The 14,068-nt window shown below is 42.5% G+C and overlaps 1 protein-coding gene across 2 annotated transcripts in view; it reads left to right on the forward strand.

Annotated features, from left to right (window-relative positions):
• The first annotated feature begins 1,225 nt into the window (after positions 1-1,225).
• Positions 1,226-14,068, forward strand: part of STARD13 (StAR related lipid transfer domain containing 13) — a 315,514-nt gene continuing 302,671 nt past the window's right edge. The window contains exons 1-2 of one of the 2 annotated variants that reach the window (XM_074914327.1): positions 1,226-1,317; positions 12,563-12,617. The gene's annotated coding sequence lies outside the window, so the exon portion shown is untranslated. Of the gene's footprint in view, positions 1,318-12,542; positions 12,618-14,068 lie in introns of those variants that run through there. The other variant, XM_074914338.1, reaches the window with a different exon arrangement.

Consider the following 14,068-nt stretch of genomic DNA (forward strand, 5'->3'; position numbering starts at 1 on the left):
ACTGTCTTGTTTCAAAAATATGGCAAGGATTCAAACAGTTTCTCATTTTGCTATGCAAATCAGTAGGAGGTGATGTTTTAAAATTTTCTGTATTGATTCATATTCCTAACATAATTACCAGAATAGAATTTAAATCCATCCAGCACTTCCAGAGCTTGCATTTATTTGACCACGGATATGTATCGGACAGCATTACAATTTTAAGCCAGTACCTCAGGACTTCTTAAGTTTCTTTTTCAACCTCTTTCTTTTGCAAACATGATTCTGAGACCAGATTTTTGTTATCCTAGAACAATGTATCAGATGATAGCATCTAGCCACTGTTTTGCATTTTATATATGACCTTTACACTTTGTTTGCTGGACAAGTACCCTCAGCTTCTACAAACTTTTTAAAAATTCCCCACACAATGGAAAGTTAGCTATAACATGAAAAGCAGATCTGAGCGAATGTGCTGCTTTATAAAAATTGGAAAGTGGTTTTCTTTTTTTGTCTCAGGTGAAGTCTTTTCACCAGGACCTGGAACTGTAACTTGGGGCTAGCAGTATTCATAGTCCTGCTGAAGACAGAGCAAAAGACAAAGGGTGATCAGCTATGCAGAGCAAGACTGTGCTGTCTAACCAGTCTTATACTAGGAAACCCAGAAAAATAAATCTGTTGCCCTAGCATAAGATTTTACCTGGTTTACAGCAGTCCAATTTAATAAATCCTGTATGCTGTAGTACTGTATGAGCATTCGTTTGGTGGCTGTAGCAATAGCCAGGTGATTTATTACTAATGCCACATCCTTTTTGATGGATGTATAACATTACTTGCACTGGAAGCTGTTCTGCTTCCAGACATGCACACCAGAAAATAGTAGCTGTACTACATCTTCCCCTAGCTCAAATATCAGTGGTACGTTGTTCCACATTTGTCTCTGTGGTCTGTCGTATTGCTAAGGCAGTAAGCAACAAAGAGGGAGCACGTCCAGGTCTGCATGATGCTGACTGTTCCAGGGACAGAGGACTCGCGGGGATGGGTAGGAGCCCACTCACTCCTGCCGCTCTCCTTCTCCAGCTGGCATGCTGTGATTCAGGTATCACAAGGGGGTGCTCTTGTACTGATGGCAAATTAGTCAGTCGCCAACACTTGAGATGCCTGAGGCTCTCATTGAACCTTGTGCTACATATGACAAGTTGAACTAAACAGGACCGCTGGTGGTTGCACACCTGCTGTACCAGACGAGATGCCTGGTGAGAACCGCATCTCCAGGGATGGCTATCCTGTGCCTCCCTATGGATGAAAAGATTAAATGCTGCACTCTCAGAGGATTTGGTAAGTGTTGCAATACTGTGCGATCTCTTCTCGGTACCTCATTGAAAGACATTCTCTTGAGCAGACGTCATAGAATCTAGGATGAATGCTTCCTTCATGTTTGTAATCCTCCACTGGGAAGAGAAGTAGACCCAGAGATCTGTTCTGTAGACTAAGGATCTAGCTATCTCTTTCCATCCTCTTTTAAAGCTGAGATCACCACTCCTGTCCAAATTGAAATATTTTGGCATCATCTCATGCTGGTCTGATATATCCCATTTGAAATGGAGTATTCATCTTTTTTACCATATCTGGGCTCTGTATTTTACTTTCTGCATTTCTCACTTATCCATTGTCTTTTGTCTTCAGAATCCATTTCTTCTTAGCTCTAAGGAGGACACAGTAAAGAATTTATGATATCTCTAAGGTCATTTGTTATTGTACATACAGATCTAATATCAGGACTGCAGAAATCATACAAAGATGATTATCTCAGAGAGCAAGAGAGGGACTGTACATGGAAAGCAGCTCTGGGACTATGTTTAAAGATAATAAAACATCTACTTTTTTTATCAATCTAGCAGATGACTCTTATTATAATGAGGCTGCAGGAGGCTATTTCAGAAGACTGGAGGATGCAGCAGTCTCGTAGCTAATAAGGGCAATTGGATTATTAAGTAGGCTACTGTGGTTGCCGCTCATTGTGTACCTGAATGAGAACTGGAAATCTCTTGCTCCACATTTCTTTGAGCATCCCTTCTTTGCACATCCATTTTACTACAAGTAATAGGCTGTGTCCAGTAGACATTACATGAAAAAACACATTACTAAGGGCTCTGAATTGTAATAAGGTCAGTGGTCTGCAGTTTTAAGCTACATACTGGAAAACAGAAACCCATTGCTTGTTTTTTCTGGTTCTTTGAAAATTTTCTCTCCTGTTCATGTTCAGTGGCCATCTTAGTGTTCTGCACTTTATAACAAATTCTGCATGCCCAACTCTTAGCTATTTCTTGAGTATTTCAGTATCACTTCACTGAAGTGAGGCACATGTTGACATTTTGCTTTTGTCACTGCTGCAACACCAGTAATTCATATGCATACAAATAAAAATAGTACTAACTTGTACAAGTTTGGTACAAGGTCTTGTGTGGTGCAAAATGACTGCAGAAGCCATTACTGACAAAACACTGCTTCAAAGAAATACAGAAAAAGTTTGAGCTTGCTGCAGCATTCTGGAAAACAAAAGGAAGTACATTAAGAACAAAGCAGCTTTTGTCTCTCAATAGCATTGCTTTTTCCTATGACCACCCACTCTGGTTTTAACACCAGTGTGTCAGTGTTTGCGGTCTTCTCTTGAAATGCTTTCTCTAGCTGAAGGAAAAAATTACTTGTATTTTCTGTGATCTTATTCTATGAGGGCACTGGAAGGAGCTGTGAACAATATGTTCTCTACTTGCTAGGAAAGATGCCATTTCTATTTTACCATCTATTGGATTCCATAAATGCCACTATATTGACAAAAGTAGCCTGCAGTAATAATATTGAAAATAATATTGAAAATACAGTTGAAAGAAAATTTGAGTTTGTATTGGTAATGAAGTTCTTCAATATGATTGTAAAGTTCAAATAATGTATCATGAATTTTAATGCATCCTGCCACACACTTTTGCATTCCAGGTTAAGGTTAGTATTCATAAAAAAAGACTACATCATTCAAGCATGTACACATGTACAAGTAGTACACTCAAATGACTTTGACTGCCCCTGAATGTGTAGTATCAAGAAGACCCACCTCAGGGTCCCTTATTAGCTTCTCTATGTAATTTCTTCTATTCCTCTTCTTGAATGCCAGTCCTTCAAATTCATGGAGGACCCCTACAGTCAAGCCTTTCTGTCCTCTTTCCATATCACAGATCAGACCTTCAGCCACCCTCATGAAACACCTGAATCTCTATATTATGTTCTCATTATTAATGCTCAGATTCCTGCATGGGTGTCACTGAGGATGGGATCTGAAGATAATGACATTGCACAGTTATAAAGGTATAAAAGTCTTTGTAGATGCTTTTAGAATCCCTCTTCTACAATATTGTATGGACTGAAAGCTAAAGCATGGTGTTCACTCTTCTGAGGAATGGGTATCTTCTGGTTAAATTCTGAGGTTTTAAATTTTCATCTTAGTTTTGTTGGTTTCATTGGTAGTTTGACATAAACATTGAATTTCAGAGGATTTTAAACTGTTCAGATTATTAGCCAGCCTACATATCTTTTTGAACTTTTATTTTCTGCTCATTCATAAGATAACAGAACACTAGATGGTGGGTGAAAAGCTGGATATGAGTCAGCTATATGTGCTCACAGCCAGGAAGCCAACTGTATCCTGGGCTGCATCAAGAGAAGCATGGTCAGCAGGTCGAGGGAAGTGATTCTCCCCTTCTACTCTGCTCTTGTGAGATTCCACTTGGAGTGCTGTGTCCAGCTCTGGGGCCCCCAGCATAAGAAGGACATGCACCTGCTCAAGCGTAACACTGACACTCAGAAGCTGAGGACATATGTATGGTCTGGAAGAGCAGGCTGGGCTGCACCACTGGGCTCATCAGGAGTCATCAGTGGTGGCCTCATGCTCAGCTGCTCTGGTAACACACAGAGTTCCTCGGGGGTTGACATGGGGCCCATTTTGTTCAACATGTTCATAACTACCTCAGTGATGACACCTGAGTGCACCCTTAGCAAATCTGCAAACCAGGAGGAATTGCTGATGTTGACTGGTATGCTTTAGGTCTCAGTGTGATCTTGAGAAACTTGAGGACAGGGCCAACAGAAATGCTATGAACTCTCCACTTCTCCTTCAGCAAGGAGGAAGGCAAAGCCCTGCATGTGTGGCAGAGTAACACCTGCACCTGTGCAAGCTGGAAACAACTGGCTGGACAGCAGGTTGGCCCCAGTGAAAAGAACCTAAGCATCTGGGTGCCAGGTTGAATATGAGACAACGGTGTGCTTTCATCACAGATGAGGCAGACTGCTTCTTCAGCTCCATTGCAAGGACCATGGCCAGCACAGCAAGGGGTGTTATTATCCCCTCTGCTTGGCACTAGCCCATCTGGAAGAGTGTCCAGTTTGAGGCCTAAAGCACATTATCTGAGGAGACTCTGTGGCATCTGGGATGAAGAGGAGCCAGGAGGTGATCAAATACCATCCTACAGCAATGCCAAGGGGTTTTACAAAGACTGCAGAATCAAATATTCTTGGAAGTAGGAGATGTCCAGTTGTAGAAGAGGCAATAGCCACAGACTCTGTCTTGGGGGATTCAGGCTAGATTTTGGGCAACAGTTTGAGAGACTAATGACAGCAGTGGTGCAGTCTCCGTCCTTGAAATGGGTCCTGAAAACTAAACTCGAAAAAGCATGCCTGACCTGACCAGGTGATGGCAATAGTTCTGCTTTGAGCTGCAGGTTGAACCTCCAGAGGTCCCTTCCAAACAACATTTCTGTGAGCCTATGATATCTCCCTAAGAGTGCTCCTCTGGCCATAAAATTAAGATTATATTATTCCTCCAGTAGTCATGGAGGGTGTTGGGGTAGTGTATTTTCCCTGTATATTGCAAGAACACGCAAGCCTGAAACACGTCATTGCCAAGATGTGTCCACTTGCCAAAAAGAGAAGAGTACAGCACTCTTATGTCAAAACCAGGCACGGTTCATGAACCTAGGGCTGGCACACTCCTGAGGCATCCACTTTCCCTTTTGCTTGGATCAGAGGCAGAGGTAGTTCAGCTCTGCCCAGGGCATGGCAAGGACAATATGTTGCTCACAATATGCACACTGGTGATGAAACTGAGACTCATCTGACACATTCAGTGTTTTTTAAAAATACTCATAGAACAAGGAGATTTTCATTTTACAGCCAGATCTGAGTTTCAAATTTTGTTTGAATCTGTGATAGGATTAGAAGTCCAGTTCTAAGAATGAAGATATGTGGCTGGGGCCCTTGCTCTTCTAGGAGCACAGAAGCAGCAACCTGGGGCTCAATGATTAAACTCCAGACTGCAACTCAACTCTTGCTCTTTGAGTGGGGCTTGAAGAAAGCTGAGCACCAAGTGAAAAGTCTGTCCCCAGGAAGGTCTAGATTGGCAGGGATTTTGAAGGGTCAGAGCTGTTCTGTTGTGTGAAAACCGCTATGTGATGGCATGACAGGGAACAGTGACTCATTTGCTCTGGAACAGAGAAGAAGATCAAGGAGGACATGAATGGAAACAGAACTTCATAAATCCAATTTATACAGGTGATTTTTAAAAATACAATTACTTTCCAGATTGTTTCTGCTACATACAGAAGCTGGTGCTGTAAGAAGCAGGAACACTACATAAACTGTGATAATGAGTAATAGTAGATCACAGAATAGAAAGAATAATAATATGAGCCCTCCAGAGGTGGTGGAGAACAGCCGCGGTATGGATGTCACAGATGTTGGGGCTCTGTTTTGGTATACCCTGTGTAGTCACTTTATTTCACCTCTGCTTTCAGTATAACTGTTGTGATTAGACAGGGAAGAAACAGGGTGTCTTTCTAATCCTCTCACATTTTCATTTCTAAGAGCTTTTACCTTGTGCAAAAATTGTCTGAGAGCAAAAGGACTGTCTTTTTTGTTCATAGTTGCACAGTATGGTCTCTTAGACCTTATATTCATTCTTACTGCTATAGCCACCAATCTCAAATAAGACAGAATATACATTGCTGCTTTTGTAGATCAGAAACACACAACCATCAAGAGCAGTGCAGAAAAGAAACATCCATCCAAGAATGTTGTTGCCTGGAGTTTTATAATTAAAGAAAGATCTTATCACCAGCAAAAGAGCATCTGCCACTATGGAGGGAACTTACTTCAATTTTGTATTTCTTTGCATGGTTCATTGCAAGTTTTTAGTGATTCAGTATTTCTTTTTAAAACATCTGGTTTTGGAAAACAGTGCCACTGCTTTACGAAACTGTTCAAACCTGATGGAGTCAACATCTAAAGGCCAACATTTGTGTTTGGGGGATGTGGAAGGCTTTCAGATGTAAGTCTGTGAAATACCTTGTTCCATGTCCATCTGATGTCCAGAAACAGGATAGTGCTATATCCAGCTGACAGGGTGAGGATGGAGAAACAGGGACATTTAGGAGGTAAAGTTTTCTGCTTGCTCTTAGAAGGCAACATTTACTCTTTGAAAGTCACAGTTAACCTCTGAGCAGGACAGACTTATATTCTTCTCTCTGTGGAGTTTGCAGCCCTTGTTCTAAAACTGTGCCCAGGGAAACCTCTCTGAATGGTTTTTCTAGCATTCACTTCAGAAAAGGAGATATACGCCATTTGGTAGGATTTTATTTTTGTACTCTAAATATTGATTTATGACTGCTTACCTCTTGCATATCCCCTCCCTTGGGCCCACACACTGTTATACATCTTCTTCTCCAGCTCCTCATGTGATATTTCAGTCACTTTCAGTCCCTCCATCACCTCCACTGCTCCTTCCCTCACACTATGACCTATGGAGTGTAGCCACTTTGAGTTCAGCCTGTAATTGACTGGAGGCAGTTCCAGTGAAAGGGGTAGATAAAAATTGGTTTATATCTGGAAAATGAAAACTGAAAAATGTATGGGTAGCAGAAAAAAAGTGTGTAACAACAAGTACATTTCATTAGACTAATTAATAGACCTTTTAGGCCCTAAAACCTTTTCCCACTAAAATGTCCTTACCTCCTGTATCAGGACAATAAACCTCATAGTAGTTCAAGTTATCCGAGTTTTATGGAAATTGAATTCCAACTGTGTAGTGGTTGCCAATGCAATGGCAATGCCCACAGTTAAGTCTCCAATAATTTAATCTTGAGTGAGATGCATCAGGGGACTTCTGTGCCTCCTTGTGTTAGAGAAGGTGTGACCTAATCAGTGTCCAGCCTGAGGGATGGGATGATGACATGAGCTAGCATTCCTTTAAGGTGACGTGCTATTGTCACCAAGTGGAATCTTAAACTGAACTTTTGTGAAGCAAAGTATTTTGGGCCACTCCAGCAAACTCAGATGAAAATGTTTTTCATATTTTGGGCATGTCAGAGCACTTCATTTCAATATAATTTAGTAAGAAACCTGATGTAGACATCTTCCCTATGTATATTTAAAAAATCAGGTTGCTATTTCCTGCCATGACTAAAGGAAATTTTAAGCCCTGTGGTTCTGACTTGCAATGAGAGTAAATGGTGAAATGTCAAAGTATCCCACTGGATAAAAATGTTTTCTTTCTCAGCTGTGCTCTTTGGGAATTGGGTGGAATGACATGTCTCTATACTCATTTTTCATAATATCTGTACGCCCTGAGACTGCTGGAGTAATTTTAAAACAGACCTTTCTATCCAAAAGTAAAATTGGCACGCAGCCTTTTGATTCAGTTAGCAGATGGTGTATGGTATTTATGAGAACAGTTGTTAAATGCTTTATAGTGTGACTCACCAACTGATAGCTGCATATTAATGGAAAGTGGACGGTGCTATCACATTTACAAGTGCTGTATTGTTGAGGGGAGCTGGTTGAGCTGATTTATATAAACAATTGCCTTCAGAAGTTCCCCCTAGAATATTTGAATTCTTTCTCAAAGTACTGTTTTTATGGGGCTGAAACCCGCTAACCTTACGGCAAAATTGAAAATCTTTTAAACCAGAACTTAGACCTTAGCTTCTGGGGAAAAAAATGGATTTCAGCAGTTAAGTAGGTTTATTTTTTAGAATGAACTTCTGAGCTGGGTGATACTTCTGGTTACTAACTGAAATTATCTAGGGAAAAATAAAATGTATTTATGATGCTGATATCAGTATATGATACATTAGCTGTTAATCAGACCATCCAGAAGGCATTCTTGCCTTTTCTTGGTATGATTTGTGGAGAATTTTAGATAGAAATTTGTTTTGCCCATTTTTACAGTCTGAAAGAAATCATTCTGGAACCACATGATTGGTCTGAATTCAATTCAGGTATTATTTTAAAAACCTTGCTCTGGGATTTTTTGATGAAACACTCTATCAGTTATTTCAAGAGCTGGAAAAAACACAGAAAGCATGCCACACATTTCATGAAATTAAAAGGACCATAAAACAGGCCTAAACCACAAGACCATGAAAATTATTGAAAAGCCAACTATGATCGTTGTTAAAGCACTTATTTTGTTGACTTTATCTTTCATTTGTTGAGGTTGCTTTTGTTTGCCTTTGAATGGTAGAACAGCCTTAATGGAAACACTGCTGAAGTGACATCAGCGGCACTGCTACAGCTTACTGTAGTTCATGTGAATAAAAATAAGCCATAATATAACTAGAATAAAATCTCAGACCTTGTTCTCTAGGGCCCCTGTGTTGCACAGACAGACGGGGGCCCAAAGGGAATAGCCGCTGGAGAGTGTTGTACAGATGATGCAGAGTTTAACATTTTTCCCAGGATCTGGAAGGAACCAAACTACAGAAAGTACCCGAAATACACCAGACAGAGGGCAGCCCTGAATTGTCCTCTGATTCTTCATCGTCTATGCAGGAATTTCACTTATCTAAAATTGCAGTCTGGATTTAGGGGCATCCAGGCAAAAAGGGTGGTTGGAAAACAACGGTCTGGGGCCATGCCAGAGGCTCCCAACAAACCCAGGAGAATTTTAACATTCCCCTGCTGCTCCCGTGAATAATCAAACCTTATTTAAACTGTCTGGGGATTATTTTTTCCTCCTTCAGTTCCCACTAAGCCTGAGTAAGTATAGTGAGATTCCAGTGGGATCTTTAGCAGAGTAAAGTACTGTTTGTGCCATAGGCAACCACACAGCGGCTGGTGGCAAAGGTTGGAGAGACGCATGCAGTATTCACAGGATGTTGCAACACAGTTCTCTTCACTTGAATACCTGTTTGTACTTTGGCCATGGGGTAACATAGGAGAGATAGTGAGACAGAGGGGCTGCTGCAGGTGCTGACCTCCTCAGGTGACCACTGACCCAGCAGCCTGCTCCTAAATGCCTGCCCATGACTTGAATTTCAGGCAGGGCTGAAGCTCCTCCCGGGCTCTGCGTTTCAGCTGCAGAGACCCCACCTCTCTGGCAATGATGCAGATAAGACTCCCAGGTACCACTGAAGGTCTCGTCGTGAGGCTGCAACTGTATAACTGTTTGCACACCCATTTTTTGCATGTCCTGGTGGCTTCATGCAAATCAATTAATTTACCCGAGACAGTAAATTATATATTAGTGTGTTTGACAAAAGGGGACGCAAAAGTTTGCAACATCAGGGTTTCAATAAAAATCTGGTCATCCAAACAAATGTGACAAATAAAAGGAAACAAGTATGAATTTTAGAGTCAGTCAGCTCAAATACAAATTTACCTTAAACTCTCCTTAATATGTCTTTATGTTCATCTGGCTGTTGCCCTTCTTTAAAGAAAAGAGATGAAACTTCCCTCTGCTGCCTTTTAAAAACAAACAAAATCTGAAAACTCTACAGGAAAAAGCAGCAAAAATAGAGGGGTTGGAGGAACTGTTTAATGAGGAAAAAAATTCATAGAGATTGTTGAAGCAGTGGCTCCCAGGTGATATGATAAGTCTACAAATATTTGCAGGCTGTAAATACCGAGGACAGGAATTTAGTATGACACAGTCAGGCATAATCAGGACTAAAAGGAGAGGAACATAAATATATGCTGGGAGTTGAGGAAAAAGACTTGCCAGAGAGATGCAATAGACCTTGGAATTAATGGATGGTACATATGTCCTGTGGGGACCCACGCCATGTAGGTAAGTAAATAGGCTGAGAGAGATGACAGGACAGTTCATCTTGAACTGCTGTGGTAAGGTGAGTTGTTAAAGCTCAGCCATTAATGCATATATGCTTGGCATTCAAGAGCTGGCTTGGCTGTGTGTTTAACACAGGCTGGCAGGCTCAGTTTCCCAGGCCCGATGCAGATTTGGGCCGGCTGTGCCACCCACTCTGCATCTGCAGCCAGTACCGATGCGCACAAGGCTAAGGCAGGTGTCTCGGGTGTGCCAGGATGGATTCACAGTCCCACTTGTCGTTGCCGGGTGGGTATGAGGCTGGATGGGGCAGAACTGTCTCTTCGGAGATTTCACTGGGTGTAGGACCAAAAAAGGAAGAATGAAGCTAGACCCTTTTACAGCTTGTGGAAAGCCAGTGAGGATGTTGGGGTAACAGAGCTGGCGGTCTGTGAGCAGGTCTCTGCCCTGGCTGTACAGTGGAGATTTCTGCTCAGGTTCCTCTGCATTACCCCAGCAAGGTCTCAGACTCAGAGGAAATACCTGCCCAGTTTACAAGGCTCAAACATTTTTGCCTCTTCCTCCAAAGTGCTGCTGGATGGTACAGCAAAAGGGGGGTGAAGGTTTGTCCCGCCCTGCTGCAGGGCGCAGCCCCCGGGAGAGCCAGGCAGGCTGACCCAGCTCCAAGCCCCTGCCCGGCCCTGGGTGCGGGATCAGGATGAGGCAGGAAAACCTCCGGCCAGCCTTGCCCCGGCCACTCCCAGCTCGGAAACCTCTGAACAAAATGTTCCCAGCTGGGAACTGGAAACAAGTTTGCTCCTTGTTGCAGATCTGAAAAAGACCTTACACACCCCAAAGACGGTCCCTCTCGCTCCTCCCCACCCCGCCGGCAACCGATGAAAGAAATTACTTCCACTACGGCACTTGGCTCTTACTAACAGAGAGTTATTTCCTGCTCGGGGAGTGCTGGCCTCAGCCTCTGGGAATGGGAAATTCCACCTTGAAACAGGCGGGAACTTATTTCACTGACCGAAGTCCATCCAGTCCCATTGTTTTTCTGCAAATTTTTTCCTCTGAGAAACCAGTGGGTTCTGGAAGTAGAAAAAGGAGGTTTGTCAAAGTTTTTAACCAGCCTGATTATAACCACCGTAAGAAAAGCATTGTAAAACGAGCCTTACTGAATTACTAATCTACTAAACTAGAATTTAAAAGCAAAATTAATTTAATTAAATCAGCAAGTTATTCACAGACTAGAGCTAGCAGTTCTTATTACAGCTGGTCCACTCTAACCTGCACCCTCCCTGCAAAAGGCTATTTGATCAAATAAAACTGAATTAATAAAGCCAGTACTGAGATCAGGAGAGGTGCGAGATGCGAAGGCCTTTAGGTCTCATACTTCAGCTGGAAAAGGCACGGCTTTTGCACTGGTGTGTTTACTGGTTTCCCTTCCCAGCCCCAGCATGTCGTGACTTGCAAGTATGCTTCCAGGAGTGAAAACAAATCTACAGATGTTATTTCATCATGCTTACCTATGTATGGTCTGATTTTTGACTTCATGCACTTCGTTACTGCTGCACTTTCAACTCACATTAATGTGCATGTATTTTTATCACCTCTGGTTCTGTGCAAGGGCTGAGCGTGCAGCGAGCTGGGGAGCTGTGGGTGTATGTCTCTAAATACACTTTATAAGGAGTTTGAATTTAAATGTCATCAGGTTAAACTGATGCAAGAAGAAAATGACCTCTCTGGCTGACAGGCACAGAGCAAAGCGGCGTGCAGGGAGCTTGCGTGGCAGAGCCGGGCAGCTGTTGCGGAGGCAGAGGAGGAGCAGGGAGCCCGCGGGCAGCTGGTCCTGCGGTGAGGGGAGAGCGCGAGCTTTCAGGGAAAGGGAGGAAAACCCAGGCGAGGCTGACCCTCTGGGACTTTTTCACGGGCATGGTTTTGCAGGGATGAGGTTTGGAATAAAAAGCCATAAATGGAGTTAGAATAGCAACTAGGAGAAAAAGTGAAGAAGCATTTAATACAATCATAAATGACTTTATTTAAAACAGTAAAGAATAAGGCCAAAAGGAGCTAGGCACAATTTTTGGCCTCCGGCTCTGCTGTTCTTATGGCTGGTTTCGCAGGACCGGTGACACAGAGACAGTATGCGAAAGGCTCTGCCCGTGCTCCCACGGCCACGGTCACGCTCCCCCACCACCCCTGCATTTTGCCTCCTGCAGCTGGGCTCAGGGCCGGGCAGCCCTGGCTGAGGCACCCCAGCGCCGTGTTTCACTGACACCCCTGTTCATCTGGCACGGGGGTCCCACGGAACATGTGCTGCCTGTGGCTGGCGTGCAGGCAAGTGGCTTTCCACATGTGCTCCCAGGGTCTCCCGATTGGTGTGCTCCGCCGAAGGGGCTGGTCCTTGAAGTCAGCTCCTGTGCCTGTGACAGATGATATTTTTATGCAAGAAAACAAAACCAGGATATCTGATGGACTGCATTATCTTTCCAGACAGCTTGGAGCTACAGCTGCAAAGTAAGAAGTTTCATGCTTAGACTTCAAAACTGTGAGTGGAATTTAAACATCAGTTTTAAATGCCTACTTTTTTTTTTTTTTTTACTTTTGTGTGTGTGTGTGTGCAACTTTGCATGAAGTATATATATCTGCATAATAACTTTTCATTATCAAGCAAGCTGTTGCAAATTCTTGTAAGATGAAATAATTACTGCTTTGGTAAACTTCACAAAATGTTAGCTGCATTTGTGGCTGGACTAATAAATGTGTACTGAAGTGGAGGAGGATGCTCTTTCCAGTGAATGCAATTAGTCTAGCTGGAAATGGTTTCAAATTATCTTTTCCACTGGAAAATATGTTTTAACAGGACTAGTTGTGCTGAGGGAGAATCTCCTTGGAGTTATCAGCAAATGTCAGGCTGGTCTGTGTCTTTGTCACGGGCGTCATTTGATGTTTGCTTGTGTATGGAGGAGGATTAGGTTGAAACCTGCTGTTACCATTATGTGGCACTGCGTTCCCTAGATGAAAAATCTGTTGGTACCAGGTGTTAGCAAGCTGGCCAATTAACGATGATTGCAGGAAATTAGTTTAAGAGAATATTGTCCACTATGATGCAGTTTTATAGAAAAAACTTCAACAGATACATTACTAGTGCACAGGAGGATCGTTCTTGTAGCTGAAACATTATTAACCTGATCTTTCTTGCATGCGTTTGAATAGGAATAATGAAGTGGTTTCTGTAGGAGAGCCCTAGAGGCTGATATGCAGGTCAGGAGTCCAAACCTGAGCAGACAATTTGTGACTCCAGGCTTCTGATATTTTCACTTTCCTATGGGAACCGTCCAGGATGGTCTAGTGTCATCCTAGGATGTTATTTTATACACAAAGTTGGAACTTTTCTTGATTCAGTTAGATGTTAGTAAAAGCTGAAGTACATGCTTTTAAAAAAAATGTTATTTCAGTTCCTGTCTGGATTGTGCCACAGCTCTCTCTAGCTACCCAAAACAATCCAACACCCTTCCCAATTTAACATATATTTTCCTTAGAAAGCGAGCAACTTCATGTTTCTGTGCCTTGGCAACTGCATTGAATCAGTTTATACTTTTATTGCATCAGTTTATACTTTTATATTCTGGTGAACCCAGGTGAAATCCAAAGGTGATATGAAAAGAAAAATCCGTGGCGTGTCATTGCTAACTAGGTATGGCAGAAATCCCATCCCCAGTGGATCCACCAACACTCATTCTTCATCTGGGCTCCTCCAGATCAAGCAGCAACACAAACAGCATCCAGATGAGGTGTGGGCATGCAAGTGCATTTCTGTGGAATTAGTCAGAGCACATAACATGGGATGTATACTAACTTCATACAACTGGCAATGAGGCAATTCAGTCTGTTGCCTGGTACAAAGTAAATGTCAATATTTCTTTAGCAAATGAACTGCTAAAGTAAATCTATACCATTTTGCTACTCTTATATCACTGGTTGCAGAGTTTTTGTTAC

This window comes from Athene noctua, chromosome 1 (assembly GCF_965140245.1).
Source record: "Athene noctua chromosome 1, bAthNoc1.hap1.1, whole genome shotgun sequence".
NCBI classification, from domain to species: domain Eukaryota; kingdom Metazoa; phylum Chordata; class Aves; order Strigiformes; family Strigidae; genus Athene; species Athene noctua.